The 17,660-nt window shown below is 54.2% G+C and overlaps 1 protein-coding gene across 5 annotated transcripts in view; it reads right to left on the bottom strand.

The window, feature by feature from the left end:
- Window positions 1-17,660, bottom strand: part of ST3GAL1 (ST3 beta-galactoside alpha-2,3-sialyltransferase 1) — an 89,881-nt gene that overhangs the window by 26,288 nt on the left and 45,933 nt on the right. For 4 of the 5 annotated variants that reach the window (XR_011145718.1, XM_068983315.1, XM_068983314.1 and 1 more), the window contains exon 2: window positions 15,396-15,450. The exons of the other annotated variant lie outside the window; for it this stretch is intronic. The gene's annotated coding sequence lies outside the window, so the exon portion shown is untranslated. The remainder of the gene's footprint in view (window positions 1-15,395; window positions 15,451-17,660) is intronic. 5 annotated transcript variants of the gene reach the window in all.

Raw genomic sequence — 17,660 nt, 5'->3', positions numbered from 1 at the left:
TGAGGAAAATGATGATTCCGACTCGCTTCATTAGCTGCTTCCATGTGTTGAGGGATGGGACAACCAGCCCTTCACTTCTTCCTGCTCTGCTGGCCAGGACCTCTGAGGATCTGCAGGGAGGAGGGTCCCAGAGCGATGCATGGGCTAGAGTGTAATGGGTATCTGTGGTCATTCACGGGGCCCTTCTCTCTTCAAAGGGTTAACTGTTGGAGCGTTAACCTCTGTGCAACGTGAGGGCTTTTAGGGCATCCTGATTCTTCCTGCTTGCACGGTCCCTGCCGGCTAGCATCTTCTGGGCTGGGGATTCTGTCTCTGCTCTCTCCTCTGCATTGTAGGGGCTGGAAGGTTAGAGATGACACTTCCCAGCTTCCCCTGACCAGGGGGCTCTGCAATAATGGATAATCAGCATGGAGGTAGGCTTGTCCTCCTTCCTGTGGGGGTGGAGGCTGCTCTGTGGACCAACCCCTCTGTCTCCCTCCACCTTCCAGTTTGCAGGGCATCTCCACACTCTGAGCTGGCATCTTTTTTTTTTTTTTTTTTTGAGAGTTACTTTTAAAATTTTATCTGATTTTTGGCCGTGCTGGGTCTTCATTGCTGTGCTCCGGCTTTCTCTAGTTGTGGCGAGCAGGGGTTACATTTTGTCATGGTGCACACATTTCCCCTTGTGTGCCTTCTCTTGTTGCAGAGCAGGGGCCCTAGGGAGCGGGCTCAGGAGTTCTGGTGCATGGACTTAGCTGCCCCTTGGTATGTGGGATCCTCCTGGAGCAGGGATCGAACCCATATTCCCTTCACTGGCAGGTGGATTCTTAACCACAGGAGCACCAGGGAATCCCTGTGATGGCTTCTTGTGGCTTCCTGGCCTCTGGGCTCCAGCCTTCAGCATCAGGACTGATATACCTGAGGGCACGGCTCCCATCACCTTTCCAATGACTGTCTAAGCCCCAGATCCTCTGAACCAAATCCTTCTGAAGCTTCTGCCTCAGTGAAGCTTCATCATCACCTGGGGATAAGGCGGTGCCCACCTCACGGGCTTCCCTTGTGGCTCAGCTGGTAGAGTCCGCCTGCAATGTGGGAGACCTGGGTTCGATCCCTGGGTTAAGAAGATCCCTTGGAAAAGGGAAAGGCTACCCACTCCAGTATTCTGGCCTGGAGAATCCCATGGACAGAGGAGCCTGGCGGGTTACAGGGTCCATGTGACCACGGGGTCACAGTCGGACACGACTGAGCGACTTCCATTTTGCGTTACACTTCACACACGCCTCATGGGGCTGGGCTGAGAAAGGCTCCAATCAGTGCAGGCAGAGCTCAGGGGTCTGCGCCCAGCACACAGTGAGCACTCCCTGAATGCTGGGCTTGACTTCTGACATCCTCCAGCGGCTTCTGGTTTCCCGCAAGGAACACCATCTAACACCCCCACCCAGCCCTCTCCTTTCTGCCCACTTCACTGAACAGACGCCGAGACTGAGCTCAGAAAGGGGAAGCGATGCGTCCAACAACACATGGCAAAGTCCAGAGCCGAGAGGGGAGCAGGCGCCTGACTCTAAGACTGCCTGGATCCTTAGAAGGAACCCGCTCTGTTCACGCAGCTGCCCTGGCGTGGCTGTTTCCACACCTGCCGGAGGCAGGAGGGTGGAGAGCGTCACGGGCTGGGATGGACAGGAAAAGGAGCCGGCAGGGGCTGAGGGGGCCGCATCAGGCACTGATTAATCCGTCATCAGGGCACATCGCCTGCTCATGGAGGCTGTCCCTTTGCAGACCCTGTTTACCCACAGTACTGGACAGTCACAGCTCTAGGGCTGGGTACCAGCTCCATCTTTCAGAGGTGGGAACAGAGGCCCACAGCTGTCAAGGGACAGAATCCCAAGGAGCTGGGGTACTGGAAGAGGGGGAGTGCAGCAGGTGGGGGCCCCGCCCTGAGCCCCTCGTAACGTCCGAGCTGAGGGAGACCGACAGTGACCACGCCACAGCGGCGACATGAGGATCTGCGTGCAGCCAGTTCGGGGCCTGGCAGAGGGCAGATGTGACCTCTCCTCTCCCAGCTTTTGCTTCCTCCCTGGTCAGCATCTCCCAGCCAGCCCCACCCTCTGAGTCACACACAAAGTTGGCAGCCAGGCTCATGTGGCCCAGCCTGGACCTAGACTAGCTCTGTGTATGTCTCTCTCTCCCCTGGCTCAAGAAGGACCAGCCTTGGCTGCAGCCAGACCCAGATCGCTCCAGAAAACATCATCCAAGAGCAACCCAGCTTGAGTGAGGTGAGGCCTGAGAGATGGTCTCAGGGAGAGCAAACAGGCTGTGATAAGTAACACAGAAATCCTGCCTGACTTGCCAGCCTGCCAGCTGGCCATATAGAGTTCACACTTACGGCTGCAACATCAGCCACAACTACATCATCAACTCCTGCCTAAGTCTCCAGGCTGTAGGTCTGCCACGCAGATTTTGAATCTGCCAGCCCCGCGTTGCATGTTGTTGTTTTTCAGTCGCTAAATCACGTCTGACTCTTTGCGACCCCATGGATTATAACCCGCCAGGCACCACTATCCATGGGATTTCCCAGCAAGAATACTGGAGTGGGTTGCTATTTCCCTCTCCAGGGCATCTTCCCAACCCATGGATCAAACCCACATCTCCTGCTTTGGCAGGCAGGTTCTTTACCACTGAGCCACCAGGGAACCCCATGCCCCCCGCCACCGCCCACCCACATGGCATGAGCCAATTCCTAAAATTGAATCTCTCAATATACACACACATCTATTGTATTGGATTTTTTCCTCTGGAGAACCATCTGTTACCCTTTGCTTCGTGTGATCGAAGAGAGAGCCAGGGATGAGTCGGGGGTCCCCTAAGAAAGTGATAACGGCCAGAGGACCACAGGATGGGCCAGTAACTGGGCAGAGAGGACAGGGGCCTCCGGGCAAAGGAAGCTGCAGGTGCAAAGGCCTGTCAGGAAAGCAGGTGGGTTGGCAGGAACTGAGAGAAACGGTCAAGCTGAGCAGAAACCCAGAGAGGAAGATGCAAGATGGGGTAGGGGTGGGGGTGGGTCAGGCAAGGGCTGGAGCCACATACCAGGGGCCAGGGGAAGTCTCTGCAGGCTTTGCAGCAGAGGGGAGGTCAGGCTCTGGAGGGTCCCGACTTGCCAAAGTCTTCTGGGTTGGGGCACCCGCAGGGCACCTCCCACGCGCAGCACCGCCCCTGCCCGGCCGGTCCTGGGTTTCTGGAAGGGTCAAAGCTGTGTGGCCCGGCCTCCCAGGGGCTCGGGTGGTGAGCTGGGTACCTTGGCTTTCCTTACCTCCACTCCTGGCACTCTGCTCTGTGCCCAGGGCTGCCCTGGGGCCCCACCCGTGAGTTCCTATGCTGGTTGGCTCTGGGCCGTGCGGGCACAGACAGGAGACTGAAAGGAGGATGGGGGCTGAGGCCAGACGCTTACGGCTCTGGCCCCTCCCGACCCCCGTGGGGCAGCCAAGACCTGGCGGCCTCTGGCTCCTGTCAATGGCCCTCTTCATGCGATGGCTCTGTTTGCGGGTCTCAGTCCTCTTCAGCCCCAGGATGAGAAACACCCCATGGGTTTTCATCCCCAGAGGCCACACCCACGCCCTTGAGAATCACGCTGGCATTCACCTGCCCTGGATGGCCCACTCTGGATGGACCCTGTACATCCTGCAAAGATCATCCCCTGGAGGTGTGGTCCGCAGGGAGCCCCGCCCCCCATGGAGCCCCGCCCCTACCCTTTCTCTCCCCAGAGAAACAGCTGCTTCAAGAACAGCCACGGCAGCTCGGAGGGCTTTTCAGGAAGTTGGCTCAGGCTCTTTCTGGAATCCTCCCAACGCTGCTCCCAACGCTGCCCGGGACTCACCCATCAAGAAGCCTCCCTGCCCTCCTCCGGCCAATGAGACAGCCCGGGGCAGGGACAGCACTGGGATGGGCGTCCCTGTGGGTGCCATGCAGGCTCCAGGCTCACCAGATTCCAGGTTCCACCAGGGGGCACCCTAACAAGCCCTGCCTCCAGGCTCCCGGGGTAACACCCACCAGCTTCCTCCCAACGCTGCCTCCTGCTGGATAACAGGTGAGTCACAGGCCCAGGCCCCTTTAGCCCTTGACTGCTCCGGGTGGTGCCTGGGATTTGACCCCACCCACTCCTGAGGCCCTGTCTGTGAACGATTCACCGGCTGTCTCCCACTCGTCAACTCTCTGACTTCTGCTGGACTTAACTATCCAGGTATCAGACAGAATCTTCATTGTTTTTCCTGTGGACCAAGGCTTTTGAGCTGTGGTGTTAGAGAAGACTCAGTCCCTTAGACTGAAGGAGATCAAACCAGTCCATCCTAAAGGAAATCAACCCTGAATACTCATTGGAAGGACTGGTGCTGAAGCTGACGGTCCAGTACTTTTGCCACCTGATGCAAAAAGCCGACTCGTCGGAAGAGACCCCATGCTGGCAAAGATTGAAGGCAGGAGGAGAAGGGGTGACAGAGGATGAGATGGCTGGATGGCATCACTGACTCAATGGGCAGGAGTTTGGGCAAGCTCTGGGAGATGGGGGAGGACAAGGAAGCGTAGCGTGCTGCAGTCCATGGGGTCACAAAGAGTCGGACACGACTGAGCGACTGAACAACAACAAGGCTCATAGAACATCCCTAACCAGCTCTGGTGGCCACGGGGAGTGACTTTCATCCTATCTCCCCGTCTATTCACACAACCCACCCATCCAGCTGTGTCAGTATCTGACACTTTCTTTGCTGGACACCTGGCAAGGCACCTAGAGGCTCTCCAGGGTGGACACCCTTCAAAGACATGTGGCTTCTTAGGAACCAGCCCAGGTGTGAGCGAGACAGTCACAAGTCGTCTGCGGAAGGTAGTATTATCATCACCTCCTTGGTACAGGGCAGAGCTGCGGTCACATGACCATGGAGGAGCTCTTCAATGCCACCCTCCTGGCTTCTCACCTGGGCACGTGAGGACACCTGTAACACCTCACGGAGCACCACCACCTGTCTTCACTGCTAGATAGTGAAGCCCGCCTGGGCAGCAGCCCATGAGGGGCCAGCATCACGAAGGAGAAAATCCCAAGGTCCCCAGGGATTTGGAAGCAGCAGGTTGGTAACAACCGAAGGGAGGAGGGACACAGCTTCTGTGGATGAGGTGGGCATGGAGCTGGACCTTGAACACAGCAGGGGCCCTGGGGCTGATGGAGGCGATCGGAGAAGTGGCGGAAATCAGGTGGTTTCCAAACAGTGAGTTGGTGGTGATGGGGGGCACAGTTCTGGAAAACGGGGTACCCTTAGGAGTGACTGTGGTAGGCGGGGGCCCAGTGATGGAAGTCTGTAGGAATGCAGACTTTGGGATGAAGGCAGTGGGGAGCCAGCGATGGTCTGTGAGCAGCAGAAGGCATCCACACAACCAGCACGTGGAGCCTGGACTGGACGGTGTGCACACCGCACCCCCTGGAGTCTGGAGAGCAGCCCTGCCTCCATCTTGGTGCGTTGGGAAGCCCGTTTTGGGGGACTTCACTTTTCTCCATTCCTTCCTGCAATGACTTTGCCCATTTCCTGCACACCCAAGAAGTGCGGCAGGTTGAGGGAATCCTCTCTAGGACTTGTGAATTCTCTTCACCCTAGTACCTCTTGCTTGCTCCTGTGTTGGGGAGCTGGAGGACAAAGCAGAGGGTCCTGGACGCACCAGCTGGACTTCAGAGCAGGCAGTTTGGAGAAGCACCCGTGAGAAACACGATTAACCAGGATTAGGGTCATATGAGAAGGAGCTAGATCAATTTTCATGCTTTGAGCTGCACAAAAGGGAATTTAAATCCACAAATCTCCTTATGTGTGTAGACTGAGGGATGCTCAAATCAGAGTCCAAAGACATGCACACAATATCCAAAGTGTGTAACGTGGTCAGGAATCTCAGGAGTTGCCCTGTGTAGGCACCTCCAGGCAGACACCAGGTCCCAGAAGAAAGAGGGGTTTCCCTGATTTGGGTGGCAGAGAAGTCACGACAAAGGAAAGGCGATTCTGAAGGGTGAAGCCCCCACCACACCCTCATCTTGGGGGTCTGCCCTTGGTTCTAAAGAGCTGGGGGTTCCCTGACTTCCTCCCAGGCCCCCTGACTTCAAGGGGAGATCTGAATTCTAATGATTAACAAGGGGCATCCAATCAGCTCCTGAAGGGGGTTGAGGGGATTGATCTCTGGTGACGCCCAGAATGGGGGTTCAGATTGCAGGATAAACCCAGCGGCCAAAGAGGCAAGGGGTCCAGCACCCACCTGTGTTCTGGGGTGGGCAGGAGCCCCAGAAAAGCACATGTCTGGCACAAACCATCCCTGGAAGTCAAGGGTCGGAGGACTGTCATGGTGTCCAGTGGGGTGACTGGGATAGAACTGGCCCAGCTCCCCACCCCTGGCCAAGCCCCGTTTGGGAAGAGAGGAGGGGCTGCTCTGTGTATTCAACCCCGCAGCGCTTTGGGCCCAAGTCACCCATGTGGGGCCCCCTCCCAAGTCCTGAACTTGGGAAGGAGGGACACCTTGCCCCCTTGATGTAGGGCTGTGCAGTTGTCCACGGGGAGGACTGAGAGCAAAGCTGTCTGAGCAGATGCGCAAGGATGGTGTCAGGGGCTGCAGCGAGCTCCCGGGGTGGCTGAGATCAGGCAGCTTGTGGGCAGCAGAGGCCCAGCGAGCCGGGCAAGAGCAGAGAGACCAGGAACGACCTGCGCACGTGGAGGGCGTGGCAGGAGTCCTCGGAGCCGGGAGCAGCAGGGAGGCTTGGAGCCACGGGAGAGGGGGATCCCCAAGTGAGTATTCCCCATTTGCTCCCACAGCTGGTGAGTCCCAGAGAAACCAGTGCTGGTGTGTGTGTCAGGGAAGGGGCAGGGGACCTGTCTCTAACATCCACAGCTGTGCGTCAGGCACCAAGCTGGGCGCCTCTCCCAGGCCGTGAGGGGGTGATGCTGCCTCTGTCAAGGTCAAGGCTGAGGGCTCTTGTTCAAGGGCACCTGGCCAGGGATGAGCCTGAGATGCAACCGAGGGTCAGAGCCTTCCTGAGGCTGCCGTGCCTGTGGGAGGCCCTGCCCTGCATCTTAATCCCCCTTGGGAGATGTGAAGGACGCCCACAGCCAGGTGGCCCTCTCCCGCTGCTGGAGTTTTGGCCCCTTGGCCTTGTATCTCACTGTCTGTAATTAATGAATGCCATCTACTGATAGTAAGTGCTCATTGTCCAAGGCCTTATTTGACCAAAGGGGCTCAAGCAGTTAAAGCACACGATCATGGTCAGCCATTGGGCAAGCAGGGGATGGAGACAGAGAACTCAGGCCAATTTCTGTTTCCTGTGAGAGAAGCAGAAAGAGGACAGAGGGCTGAAGTTCCAAAGCATGATTAGCTATGTGACGAGCCACCCTGACTACAGTGATCCTTTGTGTGCAGAATCGGAACCGTAAAAACCCAAGCCTGGAAATGAGACAGAGACGAGCTGTGACCTCCACAGGGGCCAGTAGCCTATCTGACTCCTCCTCTGTACAGAGCCTGTTAAGAGCAGACGTACCTTGTGCCCTGACTGTGTGCTGAGTGTACCTCTCAGGATTGGTCGAAGAGCTAGCTTTCTTCCTGTGAACTTACTGAACCTATTAATATGCCCATTTTACAGATAAGGAAAATGGAGGCTCAGGGAGGTTAAGCCATTTGGCCCAAGGCTGTACATGTGGAAAGAGGGACGCTAAAAGGTGATCTAGGATTCAAGAGCCTGAGCTCTGCACCTAAGCGTCTACCCCCCAGCCTGAGCTGCTCTCACAACTGGAGTGCTAGCTGGAGCCCAACACCCCTACCGTGGGTGCATCCATGCTGCCTGGAAGGTCACACACCCACTCAGCCCTACTCCCATTCCCACTCCTCCCTACAAAGTGCTCACAGCTACTACCCGTCCTCTGCAGTGGGGGAGGCAAGTCAAGCAGAAAGGCAGGAAAGAGTGAGCTACGCTGACCACCCCCTCCCGGATGGTGAACACTCCCCTTGTGGCCACAGGTGCTTGGGGACAAAGCCGTTCTGCTCCAGCTCCCCAGGCTGAGGGCGGGAGACTGCAGGGTCTGTCCCCGGTTGCCCATCAAAGAGCCTCCCACTTGGGGAGCGTGGCACTTTGAAACCCTCTCGTTCTGCCTAATTTGCTTTAAAGCACAGACTTCCTTTCATCTTTTCCTGAAATGCCATGGTGAGAAGCAGGCTTTAAAGAGGTTGGCTGCTGCCCTGAGGTCTCAGAGGCTGGCTGGGTGGCGGGTCCAGGCCTGTCTTGGGGTCTGGTGGAGCGTACCTGACACCAGGCAGGGTCTCCATCCGAGAGTCCCAGCGCTTCTATTCTGCCAGCTGGGAGACCTCACCCAGCCATGGGGCAATGCACATCCTTGTGTTTGAGTATCCTGAGCTGACACAGGGACCAGTGGAGTTTGTGGGAGGGACACTGGGGTAACTACAGCCCTCCCCAGATATACAATACAGGCTAAGAGTGATGGATAACGAAATCAAGCCTGTTTTACGGCAAGACAAGAAAATTTTCCTCTGGAGAAAAATTTAAACACAAAGGTTATCTTTGTCCATGTGGGCCTGCTCCTTCCATTATAGTGTGGATTGTGTGTCCCTATTAACCAGACCATCTTCCTAACCCGGGGATTGAACCCAGGTCTCCCGCATTGCAGGCAGATTCTTCACCATCTGAGCCACCAGGGAAGCCTAACTAACACTCATTTTAGTGTGTGTGTTCGCATCTGTATTGACCAGATCTGCTTAAAAGATGGGAGGTCCTGATGGCTCAGGGGGTGAAGAATCTGCCTGCCGTGCAGGAGACCTGAGTTCAACCCCTGGGGCGGGAAGATCCTCTGGAGAAGCAAACGGCAACCCACTCCAGGATTCTTGCCTGGAGAATCCCATGGATAGAGTCTGGCAGGCTACAGTCCATGGGGTTGAAAAGAGTCACACACAACTGAGCGACAACACTTTCACCTTCTTTCACTTCCTTAGAAGATTTCTCCTTCATCTCATCAAGGGCCACCAGATTCCTCAGGAGATAACCTTTCTTCTTAATCTTGTGAGGGTTCACGAAGACCCATAACCCATCGCTTGCTTTGGATGTGTAGATCTGGATTGTGTAAACTGTCCATAACATGTCATCTGACGTAGAACTTTTTGTCTCTAAAATGTGTATAACTGTGCTCTGACTTCTAACATGAGGAATAGTCCTCCGAGTTTTCTGAAAGACTGTCTCCTGGGTTATGATCCTCCTGCCGTGCTAAGTCGCTTCAGTTGTGTTGAAGAAGAGTCAGTTCTTCACATCAGGTGGCCAAAGTATTGAAGTTTCAGCTTCAACATCAGTCCTTCCAAAGAACACCCAGGACTGATCTCCTTTAGGACAGATTGGATGGATCTCCTTGCAATCCAAGGGACTCTCAAGAGTCTTCTCCAACATCACAGTTCAAAACCTTCAATTCTTCAGCTCTCAGCTTTCTTTATGGTCCGACTCTCACATCCATACATGACTACTGGAGAAACCATAGTTTTGACTAGATGGACCTTTGTCGGCAAAGTAATATCTCTGCTTTTCAATATGTAGTCTAGGTTGGTCCTAGCTTTTCTTCCAAGGAGCAAGCGTCTTTTAATTTCATGGCTGCAGTTACCATCTGCAGTAATTTTGGAGCCCCCCAAAAATAAAGTCTCTCACTATTTCCATTGTTTCCTATCTATTTGCCATGAAGTGATGGGACCAGATGCCATGATCTTAGTTTTTTGAATGTTGAGTTTTAAGCCAACATGTGATCCTCAGGTTGGCTCAAATAAAATTTTCCATTTCTTTCTTAGATGGACTATTGATGATGCTTTTTTTTTTTTTTTTTTCCATCCACTGGGGCAAGATCTGAAGAGGCGCTGCCTTAGCTGTTTTCTCTCTTGCTCTATTCTTTTGCTCTCTGGGAACCTGACCCTGTTTACCTTCACGTCCTCCCTTCTCCCAGTGAATGACCAGCATCTTTATCAGGGAAGATCCTGGCAGGTGAATTCTACATAAGTGTCTGCATGTGTGCTGTGAACTAGAGCTGCAACTCAAACAATTTCAATTTCAGTTAAGAAAGAAATAATCCAAAACCTAGAAGGCTGAATTATCAGGGTGAGTTTGCTTCCTCACATTAATGCAAATAATAAGCACATGGTCTTCTGATTCAATGTATATGCCTAGGTGCTTATTTCCTTCCTATTTTATAGGTAGATAACAGATGTAGAGAATAAGTGCCTACTGATAAGCTATGACCTAGGAAATGGTACCAAGAACCTTCACTCCCTTTTGTTTCCTGAACTCAACCTCTGAAATTATTGACTAAGTTATGTTGCTGTTATTGTTCAGTCGCTAAGTTGTGTCCCACTCTCCGTGACCCCAGGGACTGCAACATGCCAGACTCCTCTGTCCTTCACCATCTCCCAGTTTGTTCAAATTCATGTCCATTGAGTTGATGATGCCATCCAACCATCTCGTCCTCTGTCGTCTCCTCGTCCTGCCTTCAATCTTTCCCAGCATTGGGGTCTTTTCCAAGGAGTCAGTTCTTCGCATCAGGTGGCAGCCAAAGTACTGGAGTCTCAGCTTCAGCATCAGTTCTTCCAACGAATATTCAGGACTGATTTCCTATAGGATTGACTGGTTGGATCTCCTTGCAGTCCAAGGGACTCTTCAGAGTCTTCTCCAACACCACAATTTGAAAGCACCAATTCTTTGGTGCTCAACCTTCTTTATGATCCAACTCTCACATCCATACATGACTACTGGAGAAACCACAGCTTTGACTGTACAGAAGAACCCATTCTGAGATGAGGCTCCAGGCATGAAAGGAGTAGGGTCTCCCCCACTTCACAAGTCTCTTATCTCTGACCTAGGACTCCTCTGTGTTCTGCCAACATCCCCAAAACACTAACAAGTTAGCTATTAGCTCATAAGTGGAATAAATCAAACCCCAGACCATACACCCATTAGCTTGTAAGTGGAATAAATCAAACCCCAGAGCTTACTTTCCATATCTTAAAGTATTTTGCTATCGGCCCAAATCCCTTGTTGATGGAGTGGCTGTTTCCTGTCCCCTCCCGGCTGGTGAATTCCATGTCTCCAGCGCCACTTTCCCAGGAACTTCCCTGGTGCCCTTGCCCCTCCTTTTCCCCAGAATTCACATGAGGCTAGGATGCACTGGATGGAATGGAATGGACCAGAAGAAAATTTGCACTGATTAAAGGAGAGGCAGACATTAGCTTTAGTTAGTAAACAAAGGATGTGTTGCGCCAATGAATTTGGAGTAAACATTGTGGATAACAGAAAACATAAAAAAGTGAAAGTTTCTGAATGTTCACATTTTTGTGACCTTGAGAGTGAACTCAGTCACAGACTCTCTAGAGTTCGACCAGATGTAGAAAACTGTCAGACTGAGCCTTAAGTGCTCTGAATGCACAGGCTGTGTCTCTGGTGCCCTGGGCCCTGGCCCCTCATGGGGGCCTGTTATGGGCAGATGGACAGGTCATTAGCCCAGTGACGTGGATGGGCTTGCTGGTCGACCACGAGGCTGCCTGCTCCCTGCGGAGGAAGCAGGGAGGGCTGAGCCTCATGGTACAGGAGCTTTTTGACCCTTTCTTATGAGAAACGTTCAACTAACCAGGCGGAACTGCTCTCTGATAATTCTTTTTCCAGCTGAATGAAATTCAGTTCATGGAAGACTTAATAAGTCCTTTTGGGCCCTGAAGAAACAGACATATTCCTCTGCTCCGGTAAATGAGTTTCTGGCTCTGCAGCCCCAGGTCTCAGATCAGGGGGAGGTGAGGACTATCTGAAGCTCCAATCTGAATGCCTCAGGCAGGATGGCCAAGGTCGTGCCCTCTTCACTGGGCACCTCTCCGCTGAGAGCTCCAGGTCTACAGAATCAAAGGGGCGCTGCTAGAAGGCTCTGTCCCTGGGCTGGGCTGCTGCCTGCCTTGGAGGCAAAGGCTCGTGGCATTTCAAGATCGCAGAGGATCACAAGGAGGATCAGGCCTCTCCACTTTTTCTTCCCCCCAGGTGCAGACACGAAGGCTCTAGGAGAGGATGTGATCTGTCCAAGGTGGTAAATGTGGTAGCAGCAAGGAGATTAGAAGCTGGTGTCCCTCATTCCCAAAGCATGTCCCTTCCGGCACACCCGGGCTGTGAGCTGCTCCGGAAGGAGCTAGACAAGCATCAGCACCAACAAGGATGCACAGGAAACGGAGCCCGGAGGGCACAGGGTCTGCTCAAGATCACAGCCCGCTAATGGCCAGGCCCCCGCCCCCACCCCCACCCCGGGCCTAGCTCCGTGCGCTGGAACCTCCTCTCCTGTGCTCAGCTTGAGGTCAGCAGTGCAGCCCCAGCCTACTTTCTTGCTCTGTTCCTGTGATTTTGGGGTCCAGGTTCCTGCCCTGCTTGGAAAGATGAGCTTGAACTAGTGCACCACAGCACGCTGAAAACTCAGTCTTGGTTCAAACATGCATTATGAGGATAAATGCAAAGCAAGAAGGTGAAACTATTTCAAGTGTCACCCAAGAGCACTGTGCACTGTGCTTCGTAGCTCAGTGGTGTCAGACTCAGGGACTGCAGCCCACCAGGCTCCTCTGTCCATGGGGATTCTCCAGGCAAGCATACTGGAGTGGCTTGCCATGCCCTGCTCCAGGGGATCTTCCCCACCCAGGGGTTGAACTCCTGTCCCTGCATGGCAGGCGGATTCTTTACTGACTGAGGCACTAGAGAAGCCACCCAGGAGTGAACTGTGCACAGAAGATGAAGGGATGAGACCAGCAATTTCTTGTTATAGTCGCACCTTCCCTCGGCTCCAGTCAGTTCTGTCTGATTTTTCTTACCATGCAACAGCTACTCCCTGCCACAGCCCTAGACGCGTGGAGGTGATGGATGGAGGGAATAATGGTGACGATTAGGAGCTGTGTTGCTGGGAAGGTGGGAAGGCAAACACCCAGACCATCAGATGCCAAGGGTGCGAGGTACAGTAAGCACATGCCCTGCCCCAGGACCTTTGCACATGCTCTTCCCTCCACCTAGACTGTCTTAGGGTGGAGCCCACAGGGCTCGCTCCCTCACTGCAAGCATGCTTCTGCCCGGCCGCTCTCCTTGGAGAGGCCTTTTCCGATCACCCTAAGACAGGATCGCTGTAGGGATCACTCCTGTCACTAGCCCTTTTGTTCAGCTGCATTTTCCCTCACAGCCTTAATCACAGAAGGGCACCCCACTGCATCCGAGTTCCTTCTTTGTCTGTCTGTCTCCCCACCAACCAGGGGGGCAGGAACTTCACCAGTGTCCCTCACTGCTGCGTTGATCTCGCTGAGAACCACACTGGGGCCTCAACCTATCCATGTGGACTGACAGCAGGGTGAGAGGTGGTCCAAGCTCAGGGAGCAGAGGTGCATTCTGGTGTGCGCACAGTGTGAGTGAGGGGTCTCGGTCACTTCCCAGCCTCGGTGTCCTCACACGGCGAATGGGATGATTCCAATGACAACTCAGTCGGCCTGACCCGTGAAGGGGTGGGAGCAGGTGCCCTCTGATCCCTGGACCTTGTGTCTGGAGGTTTCCGGTCCTCGCTAAGCTCTGCTGGTCCCCGCCCAAGCAGATCGGCCATCCTCAGGGAGAGGAAGTCAGAGCCCAGCCTACACTTCCTTTGGTTTTTGCAAAAGCAGCAAACCCCAAAATACTACAAAACCGCACTGTGTATTTGTACAGCACTCAGAGGTGTGATCTGCAGGTGTGAGAGCTGCCTGCTGAGTCCCTCTGTGGCTGGAATACGATGTAGGTACACTGCCTGTGCGGAGGCCCCTGGCCCGCTGTGGGGCCCACGGCTCTGGTCTGAGCCTCTGACTGACCTCCCTGGAGTGGGGAGATGGCCTCTGTCGGTCACGGGAGGCTCATCCCCGAACCCACGTGTGCATCTGGCTCTGGGGCTGTCTTGATCAGGGTACAGCATTGTTTTGATCATACGCCACATCTCCCTCAGTCCTCTGCCCCCGTGGCTCTTCCCTGTCAACCCAGGAATCTGCAAGAGTATCATCAAAGGCTCACCAATGCTGCAGCTGAGAAACCACAGCCAGGGGTCAGTCTTAGCTGTACTTGGTCCATAACCCACTGTACAGATGGACAAACTGAGGCCCCCAAGAAGAGGAGGGACTTAGTAAAGTCCACACTGGGTGATGTGGCAGAACCAGGCTTAGAACCAGCTTTCCAGACTTCCGGACAAGCACATCAATTGTGGTTTTCATGTTTTCTTTAAACGGAATCTCACCCAGGCAGAAACGAGCTACTGAAACTCAGCTTTTCTGGGTCACATGGCTTGGGGGGGGGGAACCCCTGGCCCAGCTGCTGGGCCTCCTCATTACCACTAAGGGGGTTCAAAAACCAAATCCGTTAGTAGACCACACCCAAGGTCCACACTGGTGGCCTATGAACATCACACCCACTTCCACTCCAACCCCAGGGTTTTTCTTTGAGGAGTTTGGAGACCAAATCAGGTAGTTTGCATATGGTCATGCTACTAAATGGGGCTTGTTCATATTCAAAGGGTTCTCAAAGATGAGTTCCAGGAAATCTTCTGAAAAGGCAGAGACTGGTTTCAAGGATGAGAAAGAGGAGATGGAAGAGAAGAGTCGTGAGAAGCAGGAGGACCGACGCAAAGTGGGTGTAGTCAGAGCCAAGGCGAGGCTGCAGGAGGAAGGCTGGGGGACGGCATCAGTACCCTGTGGGAGCCCATTCAGATACGGGGGGAGGAACAGGGGGCTCCAGCCTGCACTCACCGCCCTGCCCTCCGTCCCACCATGGATCCTACTTTTGGAATCACACAAAAAAGGACCCACTCATCTTCAAAACAGTCTATGGATACAGTCCGCACATAGGGTATCTGATCTTTACAATAAGGGGGTATAACGCATTTCTTATTTGTATCTGTTGGAAACGTTGATGAACTTGTGTGTCTTAGACACTCAGTCCTGTCTGACCCTTTGTGACCCCATGGAAACTGTAGCTCCCTAGGCTCCTCTGTCCATGGGATTCTCCAGGCAAGAATACTGGAGATACTGATGTATTTGAACGTGGCAAAAAGTGGAAGTAGCTAACCAGGACAGTTCAGTGATTAGACACACACCCCATTCCCTGAACAGTGTACAAACAAGTAGGATCAGAAAGGCTTGCCTTCTAAACGCCCTGTAGGCATGGAGAGCCTACTCTGTTCTGGATGCTGCAGGAAGCACAGGAAGAAATGAAAGTCACCAAGGCACAGATCTCCCACACTCAGGTGGAAGAGGACGATCCAACAGCTTAAGGCACAGAAAACAAGGCAATTAAGAGCACAGATTCTGGTGTCAGAGAGCTGGGTTCAAAGTCCAACTCTGCCACTTACCGGCTGTGTGATCTCGGAGGAGTCCCTTAACCTCTCTGAGCCTCTGTTTCTTCATCTGAAAAATGGCCAAAAGAGAGAGAAAAAAAACGAAACTCAGTCTTACAGAGAGGGCGTGAAGATCTAAGGAGAGAGCCTGCCTCGTGCTCAGCTCAGACACAGAGTGAACGCTGAGCGCTGAGAAGTGACAGAGACGTGGAGGGCAGAGGGGACAGCAGTCACCTTCAGAGTCCCGGGGGTGGGGGGAGTCGGGGGACCCGAGGGTGCAGGCTTCCTGTTCCACACCGAACGTGAAAGCTCCACGCTGCCTGATCGCTAAGCCCGCTTCCTGCTCTAGAGCGAAGACAGGAGGGCGGGCTCGGACCCAGCGACCGCTGTGCGCCCTGCACTGAGTTTAAGACACTTCACACGTGGGTTAACCTACAGCTTCCTGTGGGACAGAGGAGGAGACCGAGGATCGTCAGGCAAAGCCTGTGGGGTCGAAGCCCTTCTCTACCCAGAGGACAGACACGGGCAGGTGGCACTTGTGGGTGAACTGGTGGCAAGTCCCAGATCACGCGTGGAGGCGGGGGACGGGGTCTGATTCCGGAACATTCTAACCGGCAACAGACTGCTGGGTGTTTTGGGAAGAGAGAGAGAGAGCTTGAATCTGAGAAATCAGGAGGCATCATTGCTATTTAGCTGCTTTTCCTAAACATGGGGGAGCCCTCCCTAAATAACAACGACAACACCCTATGGTGTTATTATTATTACACATAAGCCTGCGGGCTTGTGGATGACCTGTGCAGGTTAGTGTCTGCACGGAAGTTGCCCTGGCCGGCATGAGGGAGTCACCGCCTAGGGTGGGGCCAGCCTACCTCCGACTCTCCATGGAAACCATATGAAAGAACTTTTTTTCATTGAAGCCCTAGTGGTAAAGAATCCTCCTGCCAACGCAGGAAGCATAAGAGATGCGATTTCGAACCCTGGGTCAGGAAGACCCCCTGGAGAAAGAAACGGCAAGCCACTCCAGTATTCTTGCCTGGAGAATCCCATGGACTAGAGGAGCCTGGTGCGTTACAGTCCATGGGGCTGCAAAGACCTGGACATGACTGAAGCGACTTAGTGCACGCACATAGTTGATTTACAGGGTTGGTACCTGCGCTGTAAGCCCCAACTCTCGCGGTTGGTAGGAGAGGTAGATTTTGAGATCGTACCCTTAAAGCTTCCAGAACCATTCCTGGCATGTAGTAGGGACGTTAAGAAAGGAGAAACCAGTACCTCTTTCCTCCCTGGGGCTGTCCTGGAGGACAGGCAGGAAACCTGAGTGCCTGCAGGGGCAAGCGTTGGTAACTAGAAGCTGCTGGCCCTTCCGCAGGTAGCAGACGACTCCCAGTGATCCTCGGAGTCACTTCACCCGGTGGGGGCAGGTCTCGGGTTTGAATTTCCTCAGCGAGGGTCAGGCAGGAGGACGGGGCTGGGTCCCTGGAGAGTGGCTCCTCTTGGCACCCAGCCCAGAGAGCCTTTCCTGGGTGGCTGCTGTGTCTATTGGCTGCTGGCAGCTGCCTCTTCCTCCAAAGGACTGTCCTGGCCAGATAGGAGCTGCCCAGCCAGGGAGGAGACCATGCCTGGCCCCCAGTCTATGACAGAGGGAATCAGAGCTGCTCAACGGTGACCCCCCTTTGCCTCCACATGGAACTAGCCCTTGGTGGGTGCCCTGTGCCCCTGGGGTCAGGCTGAAGCTTGATTCCATCCCGAGACACCTCCCTGCCCAGCTTCTGTCTTCCCCCTGCCCTGTCCGTCTCCCCTCACTGCCTCCTCAGTAAACCACATGCCCCAAATCCCGGCCTCAGGCTCTGCTGGGAGAGACCTGGGCCTCCCTGGGTGAGGCAGGTCAGACGTCAGGAAGAGAAAGCCTCAATGTGAAGTGCTCTGAAGTTCCGAGAACTTTTTTTGCAGAGCGGGGAGGCTCCCAGGGCCACTGTCTGGTCCAAACTCCTGGCTTTATAGAGAGCAATAGAGTGGTGCTGGTGACCCCACGGTGAATGAGGAAACAGCTTTCTCCTCTGGCAGCTCGGTCACCACACAGAGTGGAGCACAGGAAACACTTGGGTAGCCAAGTCAGGGGGATGGCGTGACAGTGGGGGACAGGGAAGTGGGCCCTGGGGTGAACTCCAAGCTGAGCTCCTGAATGAGCCGGCCGTGAAAAGGCAGGGGTGAGGAGAGCAGAGAGCAGGTGGAGGGGAGAGTCCGTGCAAGGTTGTAAGGCAGGAACGAGCCGGGTGTACT

This window comes from Capricornis sumatraensis, chromosome 11, assembly GCF_032405125.1.
Source record: "Capricornis sumatraensis isolate serow.1 chromosome 11, serow.2, whole genome shotgun sequence".
NCBI classification, from domain to species: Eukaryota; Metazoa; Chordata; class Mammalia; order Artiodactyla; family Bovidae; genus Capricornis; species Capricornis sumatraensis.
Note: the sequence above shows the minus strand (reverse complement) of the source record. Positions and strands in the feature narration are given on the sequence as shown.